Source organism: Tachyglossus aculeatus, chromosome 1, assembly GCF_015852505.1.
Source record: "Tachyglossus aculeatus isolate mTacAcu1 chromosome 1, mTacAcu1.pri, whole genome shotgun sequence".
NCBI classification, from domain to species: Eukaryota; Metazoa; Chordata; class Mammalia; order Monotremata; family Tachyglossidae; genus Tachyglossus; species Tachyglossus aculeatus.
Genome location: NC_052066.1, coordinates 114,428,417 through 114,445,137, shown reverse-complemented (window position 1 = coordinate 114,445,137; position 16,721 = coordinate 114,428,417). Strand labels below are relative to the sequence as shown.

Here is a 16,721-nt window from a genome sequence, read left to right as displayed (position 1 = left end):
TGAGCAGGAAGGGAAAAAGAGAGAAGTCAAGTGTTTTGATAAGGTATGAAGGGATAATAATAATAATAGTATTTGTTAAGCACATTCTATGTGCCAAGTACTGTTTTAAGTATTGGGGTAGATATAAGGTAATCAGGTTATCCCATGTGGGGCTCACAGTCTTAATCCCATTTTATGGATGAGGGAACTAAGGCACAGAAAAGTTAAGTGACTTGCCCAAAGTCACACAGGTGAGTAGTGGCAGAGTTGGGATTAGAACCCATGACCTCTAACTCCCTCTAACTCTTTCCACTAAGCCACACAGGTGGAGGGGGTGGATTTTGAGAGGAGGCAGGAGATCAGTAGAAGGACAGAGCAGTGAGAGAGTTGAGTTCAGAGATCAATCAATTAATGGTATTTATTGAGCCTTTATTATATACAGAGCACTGTGATAAGCATTTGGGAAAGTACAAAACAAAAGATTCAGCAAGCATGTTTCCCGGCCACAACAAGATTACAGTCTAAAGGGAGAGACAGGCGTTAATATAAATAATTTATAACATATAATTTAAAGATATGCATATAAGCACTGTGGGGTTGAGGGTGGGGCAAGTGTCAAATGCCCAAATGTCACAGATTCAAGTGCAAAAACAACATAGGAGGGAGAGGGAGCTGGGGAGAAGAGGGGTTAATCTGGGAAAGCCTCCTGAAGGAGATGTGACCTGAATAAGGCTTTGAAAATGGAGAGGCATTTATGGTCTGGCATTTATGGAGGGGGAGGGAGTTCCAGGCTAAGAAGAGGATGTGGGAAAGGGTTTTGTCTCATGATAGATGAGATCCAGGGCACAGAAAGTGAGCTGGCCATGGAGGAACCAAATGTGTGGGCTTTAGTAGGTGAGTGATTTAAAGCTGTTGGTAAGGAGTTTCCTGTTCATGCGGAGGTGGATGGTAACCATTGGAGGTTCTTGAGAAGTTGGTAGGCACAGAAAGGGTGGTGTTGAGTATCAATTTCTGAGTTAAGATAAGGCAGCTTAGGTGTGGAGAACAAATGGGGCATGATGACGTCTGAAAATTAGAGGAGGTCAAAAGTGTAAAGATCTCTGTGGCAGAAAAGGACAGATTTATGCGGACTGGGTGTATGGGAGAGAAGGTAGTTGAGGAGGTTTTGGTTTGGACAGAGGGATTTCAGAGTTGGTGAAGGTAGAAACTGTACAGTGACTGGAGATGATGCAACTGAGTGTGTGTACAAGTTGGGTAGCGTGTTGGGGGTGGTGAAGCAGCACATCACTGAAGTTGGAGAAAGAGAGGAAACAGGCCATGGAAGGATCATCAGGAACATACCCATGGATGTTGAAGTTCCTAAGGATCAATTAAAGAATGGGTAAAGAGAGAAGGAAAAAAGGAAAGGGATCAGAATGGTTCATCAAGTTTCAGAAGGGCCGCAGGGATGGGGTTGGTAACTGGAGTTAGTAACCTAGACTGTGAGCCCATATTTGGGTAGGGACCTTCTTTATGTGTTGTCCAACTTGTACTTCCCTAGCACTTAGTACAGTGCTCTTCACGCAGTAAGCACTTAATAAATACGATTGAATGAATGAATGGAGTGGGTGGTAGAAGGAGATGATGTGGCCTTCAAAGGAAGGGAAAGAGAGGAATTGTGGATGGTGCTAAACAGAATTGGGGAGTAAGAAGGAAACTGACTCTTCCTCCTTTCCTAGTGAGTTTCGGGGAGTGGGAGAAGATGAGGACCCCTTTAGAGAGAGGATCAGGGAGACCGTGTCATCTCGGGAGAGCCAGGTTTCAGTGGTGGCGAGGAGGAGCAGTGATAGAGAAGCAGCGTGATTCAGTGGAAAGAGCCCGGGCTTTGGAGTCAGAGGTCATGGGTTCAAATCCTGGCTCCGCCAATTGTCAGTTGTGTGGCTTCGGGCAAGTCACTTAACTTCTCTGTGCCTCAGTTACCTCATCTGTAAAATGGGGATTAAGACTGTGAGCCCCCAGTGGGACAACCTGATCACTTTGTAACCTCCCCAGTGCTTAGAACAGTGCTTTACACATAGTAAGTGCTTAATAAATGCCATTATTATTACTATTATTATTATTAGGTCAGGAACAGGTCAAAGATGAAGGTGTTCCACAAGCTGCAATTGACTGAGGTTGTTGGGGGAAAACGAAGGGAGGAGATGGTGTGAGGGGTGGGGAGGAGTTTTATGGAAGGAGATGAGTAGGTACGCAGATCTCAGTGAATGATCTGTTTCCGCCTTGGTATTTTGAATCATTATTTCAGTTTCCCTGATGACAGGCTTTTTAAATTTTTACCTGAATCTTAGCTCTCCTCCTCCTATACCTTGATTATGTACTCATCTCTTGTATTTTCTTTTTAGTTTAACATTACTTCTTCCTGTTCCTTTCTTTTCCTGCTTCACTCCACATTCCAATAATAATAATAATGTTGGTATTTGTTAAGCACTTACTACGAGCCAAGCACTGTTCTGAACACTAGAGTCAATACAAAGTAATCAGGTTGTCCCTCGTGGGGCTCGCAGTATTAATTCCCATTTTACAGATGAAGTAACTGAGGCACAGAGAAGTTAAGTGACTTGACCCAAGTCACACAGCTGACATGTGAGGGAGCCTGGATTAGAACCCATGACCTCTGACTCCCAAACCCGGGCTCTTACCACGAGGCCATGCTGCTTCTCTAAGTCATCCTTATGTTCCTGCCTAAGCTTGTTTTATTGGAGAGTCAGTTTGAGATGTGAGATCTGAGATCTTATGAGAACATAGCTACTTTAAATGTAGATTTGGCACAGGCTAGCTAGCACATGAAAGCAAGATTTCAATCAATCAATCAATTAATGGTATTTATTGAGCACTTACTGTGTGCAGCGCACTTTACTGAGCTCTTGTGAGAGTAAAATACAACAGAGTTGGTAGACACATCCCCTGCCCACAATGAACTTAGTCCAGATTTCTGCCAACAGGGACTTTTCAACCCAAAGTTCTTGACAGATTTTATCAAAACATGAATTCTCATAACAGCTATATTAATTAGGTGAATGGAAATGCTACTTCCATTTCCTTGGTGAAAATGAACACAGTGAAAGAGTAGTGGATGACCTTTTCCATAGGCATGTCTAGGGCAAGTCTATGTAATTATGAAGTTGGGTAATGTAGCCCCTTAAATCAGAACACTGTAATTGTATCTGCTTTGATCTGGTGGAATAGAGCTGCTAGTAGAGCAGATTTTTTTTTTGGCCTGGATTTGCTCGAATCAGATAAGCATAAGCCCCTCATATCTTTGAACCATATTCAATACTCTTCTTTGCCTGTACAGGCAGAACCATGGAATATTCCTGATGGGTAAAAAGTCTTTATATATATGAATACCTTTCTTAAAACTTGGTTCTCTCATAACTGTTCTGAGGACAAATGATATCTATGTGTAATAATATCAAGTGGCTGAAAAAGCAGAGATCATTTCTACCATCATTAACATGTGGGAATTCATGGCTCTCTAATGAACCAATGACTGTTTATGGCCATTACAGAAGAAATATTATTCTATTATGGTAGTATTAGTATAATTTAACAATTGAGCCACTTTAATTTAGACCTCAATGCAGTTGTTAGAAAACCCAATCAAATTTCCAAGTAACCGTAATACAGAGAATAAATGGAACAGAGGCTTCAGTTATTATAATAGGGGGAAACTCATTCAGTTGACTGGCTTCAAACAATGCTCAGGACATAATTATTTCTTCACTGGGCGGGGGCAAAGTGGGTGTGAGAGAAGAATGGATAACAATAGGATAGCAAGGGAGGGATTTAGGACTCCAGATAGGACCATACTATCCTTGGGATGGGCATCCCCTGTCATTGGCTTCCCCTGTCACCCTGTAGACTGTGAGCTCATTGTGGGCAGGGAATATGTCCATTTGTTGTTGTACTGTACTCCCCCAGGCTCTTAATACAGTGCTTTGCACACAGTAAGTGCTTAATAAATACAATCAAATGGAATGGCCTCCATTTGGTTCCAGGTTCCCTGGTTCCAGGGATGCAACATTGGAGAGATTCCCTATTAGCTTTCCCTCTAGTCTGTAAGCTACTTGAGGGCAGAAATCACTCTTAACTATTTTGTACTCTCCCAGGCACTTAATACAGTGGTCTGAAGAAAATAAATGCTTAATGAATGTTATTATTGCTTGACTGAAGAGAATCCACAGTAGGGAATCAAAAGCAGGTATAGCTAAGGTGGCTCTCAGCATCTGAAATATTAGCAAAAATTCAGAGATAAGGATCTGCTGGAATTGTACCAAACCTTTGAGGATAGGCTTCTTTGGATAGAATGCCTCTTTTTCTAAATGTCCCTTTCTTTTTCTGGTTCATTTCTTCATTCTGTATGAATGATGAGGCAGTGAACTATGGCTACCTATCTTATCGTTACTCAGGGTGAGATACAGCATAATTTAAGGCCTAAGGGTGTGGCTACAAGGTCAAGTGGGAGACCTCCCTGGGGAGACAGAAAGTGGGCAACAGGGTTCTCAGACCCCAGAGGCTTCTGTGGGCCAGTGAAATCCTTCCAAATACACAGGTAGCACTTGGGTTTCACACTGATCAGAAGGGAGAAAGAGGGTCAGAGAAATACAGTAGAAGCAGGGCAAAGGATGAAAGGGTCACTAAAAAGAGAACTCAATCAATCAAAGATATTGATTGAGGGCTTACTGTGAGCACAGCACTCTACTAAGTGCCTGGAAGTACAACAGAAGTGAAAGACCCGATCCCGGTCCTTGAGGAGGTCACAAACTAATGGGGAAATTAGGAGATGGAAAGACCCATGAGGGGAGGGATAGCAGAAGGAACTGAAGAGAATAAGAAAGGGGAGCAGAGTGACAAAGGTTTAAAGGAACATGATCCAGTGAAAGAAGGAGGGGGATAGACTGGATAAACCAGAGGGCGGAAGGTTGGTGGCATATGAAAAGGGACAAGGGATGGGAAAGACAGAAACGAAGTTTTGAGACTGAGACCCAGGGAGAGAAACAGACAGGCAGCAGCCAAGGAGCAGAACCGTATCAGGAAAGAGAAAAGTGACAGGGAGAGAACTTGCTAAAAAAATGCTGGGGAAAAAAGAAGACAAAATGGATGATAAATGCTTCGACTATCCTACCCAGGGGACGAAAGGTTTTTCTCCTGGTAAGGATATATGGCTTCCAATGGCAGATTCCACCCAGTCGTATTTTACCCCAGCTACTCCCAAATCAGCCAGTTCTCCCATTAGTGGAGATTCCCAGGAAGATGAATAGTAGTTCCACTCTCCCATTTAGATTAGAGAAGAGCCCAGTGGGACGAGTGGAAAGGAAGAGCAAAGGACAATGCTGCTGGTGTCCCTGGAGCCGGCCTTGGTGCTCGCACTTCCAGATGAAGAGCTATTTATTTAGGGACTTAAGGAGTGTTTCAGTGCATGTCAGGATCCAGAAATTGTGTTTCCCATTTTGCTTAAAGTCTTGGGGATCAGAGATGTCTGCGGCTCCACTGAATCAATGCTGCCTCTCAAACTCCCTCTGGCTCCTGTAGCCCCCCCCCAACCCAGCTGGAGGGGAGAGAGACATATGCCCTGAGGGAATGACCCTTGGGTCAGGGCAGGAGGGCAGAAGTGGGGCAACAGACGTAGAAGAGGCAAACCAGGTCTGAAAGGGGGGCAGCAAGAGAAAAAGGAAGGGGCAAAGACTCAGAGGGGAAAGGAAAATAGAAATTGCCATTGGAACGTCTGGTCGTCAGATGCGTGAAAGCTTGTGGACCGGAAAAACAGAAACATTTTTCCCCTTGTCAGAGGTTTTGTTCATTTAGAGGTCATGCTGAAGTGAACTCTCTGGAACTTCCTACAGCGCTGATGGCAGGCTAGCGGAAGAAGCGGCAGGTAGGAGGGACTCTGTTCAGTGTTCTGAAATCAAAGGCCGATTTATCCACAACCAGCACCGGGCTCCCTTGGGCACTTCTTCAGGGATGTTCAGAGACCTCAAGTGCTGTTGCTCATAACATTTGCTATTTACTGTTTTATAAAAGGCAGCTACAACTTGTTAGTCAGGGTCTTATTGTCTCGTTGGTTCATCTCTGTCTTTCTACTAAGCTAGTAACCAATCTACAACAAGCTGTCTCTTTCCCTTATGCTCTCTTCTCCTACTAAACCCCAACTTGTACTTTGAATCTCTCCAAAGCAAGCATTCTAACTCCTCCTCTGTCATGATTCTCCCATTTCTGGTATGTTGCATATCATCCTACAGAGAACACCCTCCCCACTTCAGATCCCCCAAACCACATCGCTCCCTCACCCTACCAGCCTTCTAAAAGAGCTTACCACCACTAAAGACCTCCCCTGATGAATCTCCACTTCCCTGGTCACAAATACCCATTAAGTGTAAATTGTTTATTTTTTTCCCTTACTTTGTATTTATGAGTTTTGTATAAGCTCTTACTCGTGTTTCCTATTGTATGTGTAATGTGTGACAGTCTGTCTCTCCCATTAGATTGTTAGTTTCTTGGGCATAGGGACTGCACCTTCTACATGTATTTAAGTTTCCAAACATCTAGTACAATGTTCCATTCAGGGCCCTGCACACCATAGGCACCTAGCTCAGTATTTTTCAACTGGTACTCAATAAATATTAAAGATCATGCCTCACTCCCTTGGCTAACTCATTTGCTTCCACGGCTTCAACTACCATCTCTATGTGGATAGCACCCAAATCTACATCTCCTCCCCGGTTCTCTCTCCCCACCTCCAGGCTCGTATCACCTCCTGCCTTCAGGACATCTCCACTTGGATGTCCTCCCACCACCCCAAACTCAACATGTCCAAGACAGAGTGCTTTATCTTTCCTCCCAAACCCTGTCCTCTCCTGAACTTTCCCGTCACTGTAGATGGCACAACCATCCTTCCCAACTCACAAGCCCGTAACTTTGGTGTCATCCTTGACTCCGCTCTCTCATTCAACCCACATATCCAATCCCTCACCAAATCCTGTCATTCAATCATTCATTCATTCATTCAGTCGCATTTATTGAGCACTTACTGTGTGCAGAGCACTGTACTAAACACTTGGGAAGTACTGTCAGCCCTCCTTCACAACATCACCAAGATCCACCCTTTCCTCTCCATCCAAACTGCTACCACGTTAGTACAATCACTCATCCTATCCCAGCTGAATTACTGCATCAGCCATCTTTCTGACCTCCCAACCTCCTGCTTCTCTCCACTTCAGTCCATGCTTAACTCTGCTGCCCAGGTGATCTTTCAACAGAAACGTTCAGGGCATGGCACCCCTGCCCTCAAAAATCTCCAGTGGTTGTTTATCCACCTCTATATGAAACAAAAACTCCTCACCATTGGCTTTAAAGCTCTTCATCACCTTGCCCCCTCTTACCTCACCTCCCTTCTCTCCTTCTACATTCCAACCCTCACACTCTGCTCTTCTGGTGCTAATCTTCTCAAATTGCCTTGATCTCACCTGTCTCACTGCCGACCCCTGGCCCACATCCTGCCTCTGGCCTGGAATGCCCTCCCTCCTCAAATCTGCCAAACAATCACTCTTCCCCCCTTCAAAACCCTACTGAAGGTGCACCTCCTCAAAGAGGCCTTCCCAGACTAAGCCCCAATTTCCTCAGCTCCCCCTCCCTTCCATGGCACCATGCCTCTCTCCCTTAGCTCTTCCCCCTTCTCCCCACCCCACGGTATTTATGTATATATGCCCACATCTATAATTCTCTTTATTTGTATTGATGCCTGTTTACTTGTATTGGTGTGTCTCTCCCTCTCTAGACTGTGAGCCCATTATGGGCAGGGATTGTCTCTCTTTATTGCTGAACTGTACTTTCCAAGTGCTTAGTACAGTACTCTGCACATAGTAAGTGCTCAATAAATCCGATTGAATGAATGAATAAATGAATGAATGAATAAAAGCTTGGCCAGTGTTTAGTAAAAACAATCCCATTAAGGAGGATTTGTTCTGTATTGTGGAACAGTTCACACATAAACAAATGACGCAGCTGTAGGATAAACATATCCCATTTGAGTGGCATCAAAATGCATTTCAAGATGGGGGTTTTTTCATGCGTTTTGTTGAGGCGGGTATATCAGCATGTTTTTCAGCTGTGTTAATGAATATCATTCATCCTTTAGGCAATTCTATCAACTGTCAAGAAAATCAGGTGATTTTTACCATAGTTGCTTTGTCTCATCCAAACGTGGGCTTTCTATTCGAGGTCTTTGAAAGAGGGTTCTTGAAGCATCATTTTTTTATTTCCTGTTATTAATTGCTTAGATTTCACATTACTCCCTTCCCCCATGTTTATATTGTGCAAACTGGTTTCCTCCTGTTACATTTCCCATTTTATGCTAACAATCCTCTAGGGGAAAAAAATCCTCCTACAGTCACCCACGCACCTTCTGTCCCCCCCCAAAAGCTTAATGATTAAACAATAAATTGGAATAAATTTTAAAATCTTGACTTCTCTTAAACTGTAAACAGATTTTTAAGATGTACTTTCTCCTCATTTCTCTTTCATGATAATGTGACCTGTCAGTCATCTAAATAAGAGGTGCTTATTGGTCGAAAGCATTCGCTTAGAAAGCATTGATTTGTTTCTTCTGTTTAAAGAGAAGCAGCATGGCCTAATGGAAAGAACACTAGTTTGGGAGTCAGAGGACCTGAGTTCTAAACCTACCTCTGCCATATGTCTGCTGTCTGGCCTTGGGCTAGTCACTTAACCTCTCTGTTCCTCGTTTCTTCAGTTGCAAATTTGTCAAATATTATTATCATTATTAAATTATTATTATCAATCAATCAATCAATCGTATTTATTGAGCACTTACTGTGTGCAGAGCACTGTACTAAGTGCTTGGGAAGTACAAGTTGGCAACATATAGAGACAATCCCTACCCAACAGTGGGCTCACAGTCTAAAAGGGGGAGACAGAACAAAACCAAACATACTAACAAAATAAAATAAATTATTATTACCTTCTTTTAGTAAGTTCCAGGAGGGACCAGGACTGTGTTTAATTTGTTTGTTGGAATTACCCCAGCTGTAACACTGTGCTTTGCAAATAGAAATAAATATTGTAACTATCAGAATTTATGTTTTAAAAACAATTGCGACTCTTATCATAGACTCTGAGGGAGAGGGGCAAAGTAGTAGAAGTCATTAACTTTTCTATCCCCACCCCCCAACTCAAGGCCTTCTGGAAGAGGACCCAGCCTCAGCTCATCTCATCTCCACCTATGAGAGGTAAGTGCCTCTGAGAGGAGTCTAAAACAGCTAGTAATTTCCAGGAAAGGCTGAAATGCCCCCTCCCCGACCAAATACGTCTTTCTGTCCCAGTCTAACAGCCTCAACTCTTTGGAGCTGTCTGCTCAGATAGACTTAGCTATAGATGGCATGATGTGGGCCTACATTTTCTGGAATGAAAATGATGTCGTTTGACTGGAGAAACTGGGATCCTGCCACCCCAGAAACACTTGGGTTGGGTGGAGATTGCCACCCACACTTCAACACCATTTTGCTGCTGTTGCCACCATTCTGAAATGCATTTTGCCAGTGTTGCTTCTGAATTGTTCACTTAGGAGTGGTTGTTAGATACTTCTAAAGAGGGGTGAGATGATTAGACATGTCTAAGGTGACCAGGACTACAACAGTAGAAAGAATAGTAACGGAATTGTTGTTCCTTCATCCCGCTCACTGAAAGGCACCCAGCTGAAGGTCCTAAAGTCGTACTTTAGAGTCTGGTGTTGGTGGGAACCATGGTATCGGCAGCGAGCCATGAGCACCAGAAGACGGAAGCCATAAACAGGGGAAGACTGAGAGCAAAAAGCTTAGCTTCTTGTGCCTCCACTACCTCTCATGGGTCTCGATCTGTGTCTGTGATAGCTCAGCTCTGTGGTGCCTATATTGTGTATTGAACTGAACAGAGTAATTCCGTGGCAGCCGCTGAAGTGACATAACGTGGGAGCTGGGTCCTCAGCTGTTTCTTTGTTCTTTGTCTTACTTGGATTTGTCCCAATGCATAGGGAGCAACAAAGGGTTTCTGTAGGTATTTGTGTGCATTTGTGTGTATGTGAATCTCTCGAGATTATAAACTCCTTGAGGGCAGGGATCATGTCTACTTATTCTATTACATTCTCCCAAGATGCACACAGTAAATGTTCATTAAATACCCATGATAGCTTGATTGATTGTGTATCTGCATATGCTTTTCTTTATCGATCTGTTGCTCCTGCCTTTGTATCTATGACACACACTGTCTCTCCCTCCCTCTCCTTTTCTCTGTTTCTCTCTCCCTTTTCTGCCTTTTCTGCTATTGACTGAGCCATTTGACTCCATTGTCTATATCCCACCACCTGTCCCATTATAAGCTATATAGTATTGGAAAAGAGAGAGATAAGGATGATTGAAGAGGAAGAAACAGTAAAGTTTATTCATACATTTGAGGCCAGTTTGTGGGAATCTGGGAATTAAGAAACCACTAGCTGATATTCAGTGGTTTATTGCACTAATGAAATATTGTCTTTGAATTTTAATTAGGCTGTTATAGTTTCACAGATCCTGTCCAAATCATAGAGTTGTTTTCTTAGATTGTGAGTCCAAGGTACAGTTTTCTACTCTATTGTATTTTGAAGCAGCATGGCATAGAGGATATAGCATGGGCCTGAGAGCCAGAAGGTCATGGGTTCTAATCCCATGTCTGCCACATGACTTCTGGGTAGCATTGGGCAAGTCATTTAGTGCCTCAGTTACCTCATCTATAAAATGGGGAAGGAGATTATGGGACAGGGACTGTCCAACCTAATTGCTTGTGTCCACCCCAACACTTAGTACAGGGCCTGGCACATAGTAAGCACATAGCATTTACAATTGTTATTATTATTACTTTTATTGTTGTTATTATTGTTATTTGTTAAATGAATTTGGCTCCATAGGATATTTGGGACCACATGAAAGTAGAGACTGTCTGAAATGTTCTCTGACAGGCCAGTGTTTCAGTAAAATTACATGGAATTCTTCCCAATCATTTTACACAATTGCACTGTATTCAGCTGGAGAATATAGTCAAATCTTCCACTGCCCAAACCACCTTGGTGTTTTGATGGTGGCTTCACTCGATCTCCTGACAATAAAGAAAAGCACATTTCAGTTTATTCATTTAGGTTCAGGATCACTTTATTCATTCAAGCGTATTTATTGAGTGCTTACTGTGTGCAAAGCACAGTACTAAGCACTTGGAAAATGCAATTCAGCAATAGAGAGAGACAATCCCTTCCCAAACTGGGCTTACGGTCCAGAAGGGACCCTTTTATCCAAAGGGTCTAGAAGAACATAAGTGTAATATTGATAGTAAGTACCGAGAATGACCAATACAAGACATTAACTTTATTTGACTACATTCTTTGAGTGCAATGAAGGAAAATCAAGACCAAACCCCTTAATATCAGGCACTGCGAAAAAGTTAAATTATTTGGTCCCCAGGAAATATAAAACTTTTGTTCTGGCACCACAAATGTCTGAATTTTGCTTCACACTTGACATCTATTTCCTTATAGTCTAAACCTTAGCTTCCAGCCCACAAATACTTGAGACCCACAGTGAAACTGATTTACTGTCACTGCTGTGTTTGGTCCCAGCACACAATGCAAATAAAATTTCCATCCCTTGGAAGTCAAATCCCACACACTGGAGCTGAGTTCTTGTAAATCTTCTTGATATGTTTAGGATGGTGAAAGTTATTTTGGTAACCCTCAACTGAACCATAACTTCCTCATCAGGTACTTCATGAGATACCTTAGAGACATAAAAATTTGTGAGGAAATGGGTTCCTCTGTGGAAGATCTAACTAAAAACAGCAGCTGGTTGGGAGTCCCTGAGGTCATGTAATCAGGTAGCCTGTACATTCTGTTCTTAAGAGAACAGAATTCATCTTGGACTGTTTTTCAGTCTATATATGGAAGCCACTAGGGATGAATTTAGATAGCTTCCAGGTCACAGGGGCAGGTAAATGGAGGGTTAATCCATTCAGCAAGGAATCTGGAAGGAGGTCAGAAACAGGAAGACTACACAGTTATAAAACATGAAGAACAGAAGGATACAAAATGACCTATAGAATTTTTGAACAGTTTAGAAAACTATTTTCTATTGGGACTGTGAGCCAAAGCCAATATAAGTAAACATGAAAAAGGAGTATTACTTAGAAAAGAATTTGGGTGGCCTGGGACAGATGAATAAAATTAATTTGACTGTATGTACTACATTCAGCAAGGGAAATGGAACAATAGATTTTCTGAATCCATTCAAAATTGTGTCACTTCTATTTACAGGAGAACTCTGAATCTTAACTAATCAATTAAGATTTGTGGTTTTGGTTTGGTGACCAACATTCCCTTCTCAAGGACAAAGTACTCTGTTTCATTTGAGCTTTGGATTTGCCTTGAAGAAAAGCAGAGCGACACTTACGTACCTCAAAGCGTAGAAAAAGCCGGAGGTCCAGAAATCACCATTATCTTCTCCTCCATGCACTGACTTTCTCATTAGGCTGGTCTGTCAATTCCCTTATAGATTCTCTTGCTAAAAATGTGTTTATTCTTTAATTGGTTAGCTGCCTCACTCTCTCTTATTTATGTACACTCTCCCTGATCAATCAATCAGTCAATCAATCATATTTATTGAGTGCTTACTGTGTGCAGAGCACTGTACTAAGCACTTGGGAAGTACAAGTTGGCAACATATAGAGACAGTCCCTACCCAACAGTGGGCTTACAGCCTAGAAGATCTTTATTTGACCTTCGTTGCATCTTGTTCAGTTCAGACTTGGGCATGCAATATCAACTGTGCCTAATCCTTCTAAGCCAAGTTCATCAAAGAAGAGACATCATCATTAACAGACCATATCTACTTGTTCTCCCAAATGAAAACATTTGAAGCTTACCTGTATCATTCAAGGAGAATGAAAGTGGTGTCATCTAGTAGACTGTACATGGGCCATCTGCCTCCCATTTGTTCTTGGGATTTAGTCAATGTGCACCTGTACTAAGAAAGTCACTTAACTTCTCTGTGCCTCAGTTACATCATCTATAAAATGGGGATTAAATCCTCCTCCCTCCAACTTGGAGTGTGAGCCCCATGTGGGACAGAGGCTGTATCCAACCTGATAAACTTCTATCTACCCCAGCACTTAGAACAGTGCTTGACACATAGTAAGCACTTAACAAATACCATAAAAAATGAAAAAGACTAGTAGTAAAGTTATATAGTGAGCTCCTACTGAGTGCACAGCCCTATACTATCAATCAATTAATCAATTATATTTATTAAGCACTCACTTTGTGCAGATCACTATACTGAGCTCTTTGGAGAATACAATATAACAATATAATAGAAATATTCGCTTTCCACGTGAGTGTACAGTCTAGAAGGGAGACAGACATTACTATGAATTTAAAAAATACAGATATGTACATAAGTGCTGTGAGACTGAGAGTGAGGTGAATAAAGGGAGCATATCAGAGTGACACAGAAGGGATTGGAAGAAAAGGAAATGAGAGCTTAATCAGGGAAGGCCTCTGAGCAGAGATGTGCCTTCAATAATGCTTTGAAGATGGGAGAGTAATTATCTATCAAATATGAAGAGGGAGGACATTGCTGGCCAGAGGCAAGATGTAGATGAGAGGTCAGCAGTGAGATCGATGAGATGGAGGCACAGTGAGTAGTTTGACATTAGAAGAGTGAAGTGTGTGAGCAGGGTTGCAGTAGAAGAGCAGTGAGGTGAGGTAAGGGGGCAAGATGATTGAGGGCTTTAAAGCCAGTGGTAAGGAGTTTCTGTTTGATGAGCAATGACTGGGGGTTCTCAAGGAGTGGAGAAACATGAACAAAACGTTTCTGTAGAAAAATGAAAATCCAGGCAGCAGAGTGCAGTATGGACTGAAGTGGGGAGAGACAGACGACAGGGAGGTCAGCAAAATAGCTGATTCACAAATCAAAGCAGGATAGGATAGTACTTGGATTAATGTGGTAATCCATCAGTTTGGACGGAGAGGAAAAGGCAGATTTTAGTGATGTTGTGAAGGTTGATCTAATGGGATTTAGTGATAGATTGAATAAGTGGTTGAATGAGAGAGATGAGTCAAGGATAAAGCCAAGATTACAGGATGGTGATGTGTCTACAGTGATGGGAAAGTCAGGCGGTGGACAGGGTTTGGGTCGGAAGATAAGGAGTTCTGTTTTGGACATATTAAGCTTGAGGTGATGGCAGGACATCTAAGTAGAGATGTCTTGAAGGCAAGAAGAAATGTGAAACAGCAGATAGGGAGAGAGATCAAGACTGGAGATGTAGATTTGGAAATCTTCCACTTACAGGTGGTAATTGAAGTCATGGGAGCAAATGAGTTCTCCAAGGGAGTGGGTGTAGATAGAGAATAGAAGGGGACACAGAACTGAACCTTAAGGAATACCTACAGTTAGGGGGTGGTAGGCAGAGGAAGAACCTGTGAAAGATACTGAGATTGAATGGCCAGAGCGATAGGAGGAGAACCAGGAGAGGACAGTGTCAGTGAAGCCGAGGTTGGATAATATTTCCAGGGGAAGGGATGGTCAACAGTGTTGAAGGCAGCTGAGCGATCGAGGAAGATTAGGATAGAGTAGAAGCCATTAGATTTGGCAAGAATTAGATCATGTGTGACCTTTGAGAGGGCAGTTTCTGTGGAGCAAAGGGGACAGAAGCCAGATTGGAGGGGGTCAAGGGGAAAATTGGAGGAGAGGAGCTTGAGACGGCTGGTGTGGAGGTTTCAATTTTCTCAGTGAAGTAGGTAGGCAGGTCATTATGTGCAAGAAGTAGAAAGGCAAGGGGACAAGAGGTGTGAAGAAGGAGTTAATCATTTGGAAGAACTGGCAAAGATAATAGCTGTGGGTGTCAATATGGATGGAGAAATCATTTTTCCAGGCAAAGGAGAGGGTGGAGTTAAAGCACGCGAGGATGAAGTTGAGGTGGATGAGATCGGGCTGATACCTAGAGTTCCACCAACAGTGCTCTGAGGCTCATGTCCAGAGTGAAGGAAGTAGACTGTGGAGGTGATCCAGGGCTGTGGGTTAGTGGTATGAGATGTCAAAGGGAGAGGGGAGCAAGAAGGTTTGAGAAGTGCTGCTTCTAAGTGTTTGGAAGTACAACAGGAGCACAAGACACATTACTTGCCCATAACGACCTTACACACTAGTGTTGGAGATAGACATAAAATTGTCTACAGAAAGAAAGTAAGAATAACACTTAGTTGAAGAGAAATGAAAAGAACCTTTCTTCCTGAGTCTGAGAGTCTTCATTTAGGCTTCTACCTCTTCCACTTGTCCATATCTGTGCTCACGTCCATGTCAAAATACATATAGGAAGAAACGTGGGATGTGACAAAAGGAACCAGTTTAGCCTCAATGTTAAAAAATCCTCAATTATTAGCAGCAGTGCCTGAACTGAATATAACCACACTTCAAAAGCTGTGAATTTATAATATTTTGGAAAGGTGTTCTTTCCAATTTCCATAATTACCCCAGTACATATACAACAATATACATACATGGCCATTGTAAGAAAAATGGAATGTTAATCCAAAGCTTTTGGATAATGTACTGGTAATAGTATTAATTAGTGTAAAAGAAAGCAGATATTGTTTTACCCTGCAGGATAAAAAGCTATGCTACAATGATTGATGCGATCTTTGATGGTTTGAGCTTTGTTTAGAAGTATAATGGGTAATGCTATTGACTGAATATGACACACTTGGAGTGTGAAAGATATTGTAATGTTGAGTGAATGCTTTGCTTTCTTTTTTTCTTTAAGTCTGTCAGAGTTCCCTTTTTTGGGTCAGCTAAGGCACTAGGGTAATAAAAATAATAATAATTGTGGTATTTGTTGGGTGCTTACTATGTGCCAGACATTGTACTAAGTGCTGGGGTGTGTACAAGCAAATTGGTTTGGACACAATCTCTGTTCCACAGTCTTAGTCTCAATTTTACAGATGAGATATTTAGGATGATATGGTCTTCAAAGCTTTTCTTCCCCTTCTTTCTCTTAGAAGAGAGCTGGTCAGGGAGATGGTCTTGAATCCTGAGTCCTAAATCCTCAGGCCTTGGCCCCGCCAAGTTTGCTTAAGACAGCATCAAGAACAAGGGGTGGCTGGAGAAGAAGGTGTTTTTGTCCTCAGTGTGGGACCAATCCCCCTCTCATGATCATGTTTGGAGAGTTTCCAGTACTCTACCAGTTTCGACTACAGGAGGGAGAGTCAAGCAGAGGTCTATCCATTCCATTACTAGCTTGGGCAGTGGCTACTGAGTGGAAGGCAATCTGCTACAAGTCAAAATTCACCTGTGCTGGGAAGCTGTGTCATGGGAGAGAGTCGAGGGCAGAGGCACTCGTTTACTGAGTGGAAGAAGGCAATGGTAAATCACTTCCATATTTTACCAAGAAAACTCTATGGATACACTACCAGAACAATTGCAGATGGAGGAGGGGCATTCTGGGAGAGATGTGTCGATGGAGTCGCTAAGGGTCAGAGACAACTCAACAGCATAAGACAAGACAAGTTGGGCCAATGCACACAGGCCTGATCCCCAAGGTACCAAAAATGAAGAGATTGGCTCCTTTTGTTCTAGACTGATCTTTACATATTTCTATTGCATTTGTAGCACCTCTTGAAGTTGAAGGAAATTCAGTGAGCA

The 16,721-nt window shown here is 42.5% G+C and overlaps 1 non-coding gene across 1 annotated transcript; it reads left to right on the top strand.

The window, feature by feature from the left end:
- The first annotated feature begins 16,220 nt into the window (after positions 1 to 16,220).
- Positions 16,221 to 16,358, top strand: LOC119938505. Its single transcript, XR_005454448.1, has one exon. It is a non-coding gene; the product is annotated as a small nucleolar RNA SNORA7 (small nucleolar RNA).
- Positions 16,359 to 16,721: the final 363 nt, after the last annotated feature.